Below are 3617 nucleotides of genomic sequence, written 5' to 3'. Positions count from 1 at the left end.
AAGAGAAATTAAATTTCTTGCGTATATATCTGAAAGGCACAGAATAGTAAGTGTGATAAAGTTGCAATTATAGTGAGCTTGACTCAATTATTAGACTTGAGTAATAGAAGAAGCCTAAAAACACAATTCTGATGTATATAATAAAAAATGGAATTGATTCTACTCTTTAAAAAGAAAGGGGAAAGTATATGTAAGAAACCATTTCAGGCTGAGCAGGGAGCTTCTGATCACTACATATTTTTAAATACCAAAGAATTAAAGAGAAATAGTGAGACATGCAATGAAAGATGTAGGCAAATTATGAAAGGAAGCGATGTAAAATTGTAAGTACAATACCAGAAAGACTGAAGTCTAAATGATACGCAGATTTTTAGCATAGGTAAAAACCACTAAAAAAATGCAGAAGAAGGAAGATTAGATGTAGAAATAGGAACAGAAAGCTGTGGAAGAAAGTGATAGCTGTCTTTTAAATATTTCAAGGCTTCCCTGTGGAAGAGGACTTCTGTGCAATTACAGAAGGCACAGCTAGAACCAATCTCTGGAATTTATAGTGAAGGTGTTTTTGACATCATAGTAAGAATAATTATTTATTAATTAAAACTGTAATTCTCCATCAATGAAAATGTTCAAGAAGAGTTTGTCGGTAGAAATACTGCACTGCATAGAATATAAACTATTGTCTCTTCTGTACCTTGGAATGTTACTGGGCCCTTATGAGGGCCCTATACTTTGAGCAAGAATGTTCTCAAGGAAAATTAAAGGGGATTCTTTTAAATTGAAAAAGGTATTTATGCAAAGGATTTATTTCTCTCTAGATCCCCATGTACATATACTTATCGTGTTTTAATGGCACTCTATAATCTTTTTGGAAGTGCCATAAATCTACATAAAATTCAGAATGCTCATGTTTGCCCATGGACCTTTGGGTTATTATGTGGATGGTATCACAGGGCCTTTCCACCTGACCTTTGCACAGTGCTAGGCTGCTCATTGCTTTTTCTAATCCAAGTTCTATTTCTTTCACTAAAATTGACGCTTCAGGAGCAGTACTACAGGGCACAACCTGAAACAATTATAATATTTTAAATAACTTGTAGGAAGCTCGGTTCAGTTACGCAGGAAGAAAATGCAACTCTGACATAGATATTTTTTGTATTGGGAGTAAGCTGCTTGACTTTGCAATCTTAATGTCTGTTGAAGTAAAACTTAAGAAATCCTTTCTCTGGATGTTTGACATTTTGCTACTTAAAATGAGGAACTAGATTTTAAGATAGTTCAAAACTAGAAACACACAGCCAAATTCTATTTTATTCCATTAACAAGATTACATGTTTCCTAAATATTAGGGATGGGTGAGGAGAGAGTGTGTAGTAGTGAATAAAACAATCTTTGTTCCAATAGAGGTTATAGTTGAGTAGGATTGGGAAAAGAATAAAATATAAACAAATACATTTATAAATATCTCTTTGAAATAATATTATGAAGACAAAGAATAGGATACCACATGAGAGAATAAAAATGGCCTCCTACTTTAGATTGGATTCCCAGGAAAGGCCTTTTATGCTGAATCCTAAAGAATGAAAGTCAACCAATAACAAAAGATCATGAAGCAGAAAATAATTTGGTCTGTTTGAGAAGCAAACCAATGTGGTTTCAGTCTGGTGATCAATGAGGAGTGTGACTTGTGATAAAATTGGAGAAACATGAAGGTCTTCCAAGGTTGTGCTACATGTTTGTATTTTATTATAATCGCAGGGAAAAGGGATTGAGGCTTTTTAGGTGGGTAGTGACAGGACCCAACATGGATTTTAAAAAGATAATCCTAGCTGCTTTATGAAGAATGTGCAAGAGTAAACGTGTCTTGGAGTAGGATTAAGAGAAGTGGATAGTAATGAGATAGATTTTAGAAGTAGGATCAATAGAATTTGATGATAATTAGATGAGAAAAGTCATAAAATAAGGGAAAGTAAGGAATAAAAGAGGATATCTAGATTTTTTTTGTTTAAGCAACTATTTGATTGCTCATGTCATTTATTAAGAGAGAGGAGATATGAAGAGAAGCAGATTTCTGTGGGAAAATAATCAAGAGAATAGATTGAGAAGTCTGTGAGAGATGCTAGTGGAGATGTCAAGTAGACAGATATCAGCTCTGAAACTCAGATGAGAGGTGTGTGCTAGATAATTACATTTGAGTGAAGATACTTGGCTTTTAAAACTGAAAATGAAATGAGAGCCTCTGGTGGGAGAGAATGTGTAATGAGAGAAGAGGACCGAGGATTGAACACCAAGAATGCACTACAACAGATGTTGAAGGTATAAATCTGATAGAAGAGTTGAAGTCAGCCAAGGGGGAAGTGAGAAGAAAACTAGAAGAATGTGATCTTTGAAAGTCAAGACAAGATAATATTTTCAGATTCAATAGTGATCAACTCTGTAGAATGCTGCTCTAAGAGCCATAAGGACCTGAAAGTTCCATTGGCTGTGACAACAAGGTGGTCATTTTGGACCTTCTAAAGAGGAGTTTTATTTTAATTTATGACATTTTTGTTGTTTCATCCTTTCCTGAGTCATTTTATGCCTCTATAATTATGATATTTTGTGATAACCAAAGTAATTTATTTCCAGATCTCCTCTTTAGTTTCATTTTCCTGTTGAATACTGTGCTTTTCCAAAATTGTACGTTAGAATGTGATAGTCCTACAATTTATAAAATTAATGTCTCATGATCTTAAAAGTGTGGCATTATTATGTTCAAATCAGAAGTACTTTTGGCTTTGCTGCTGTATTTGAAATGTTTTTGAGCTGTGTACACAATGTTCCAGATACATGTTGGTCCATTATTATCTCTTTACTTTTAATTGCATAACATCACTTGGTCTGTTTTCTTAGCTTTTCTATACCTATCCATTTATATAATAATTACTGATTGAAAATAATAGATTTAACCAATGGTCAGTTCATTAGTGAATGATACTGTCTACTACTTCTACTGCTAAGTACTATACTTGCGCATGGTGGTATTCAATACGTATTTGTTTTATATTGTTCAGTAATGAATGATTGAATAGTCAATAACTTCTAAGTGAGCAATCAGTTGTCTTTATTAAAAACTTTTAATAGATTACCTTTTGATGGGAATATATTCATTGGTCCTTCCCATATATTTTTGTAAAAAATTATTCAATGTGCAGAAATGTAGAAGTTTTTAAACCCACAGTTTAACTATCTAGGCTTCACTCAGATCCCCACCAATGGATGTAGTCTTTTATCTTCTTTATACTTCAGCACATATGAAATAGGGACTAGTACAGACTAGTTTCATGGGTATGTTTTAGAGATTAATACAAAGGTTTTCAAAAAATACTTGAGAGAAGTCACTGTATAAAACAAAATTTTTATGCATTAGACAGCAATAATATCTAAACCTTTAAAATTAAACCATAGGAAATGCCCAGTATAAGAACCAGAAAAGTTTTTATAGCAATTCTTAAAATATCTTTAACACTACTGTTGACATGACTGTCAATAATTATTTAATTAGCATAATTTTTAAAGTCTTTTGTGTATGTACACATATACAGAGAACATTATAGAAAACATAATTTGGAGAATTTTAA

Source organism: Propithecus coquereli, unplaced genomic scaffold (assembly GCF_000956105.1).
Source record: "Propithecus coquereli isolate 6110/MARCELLA unplaced genomic scaffold, Pcoq_1.0 Scaffold23, whole genome shotgun sequence".
In the NCBI taxonomy this organism is placed as follows: domain Eukaryota; kingdom Metazoa; phylum Chordata; class Mammalia; order Primates; family Indriidae; genus Propithecus; species Propithecus coquereli.
The sequence above is the reverse complement of the archived record's forward strand: the minus strand, read 5'-3'. Positions refer to the sequence as shown.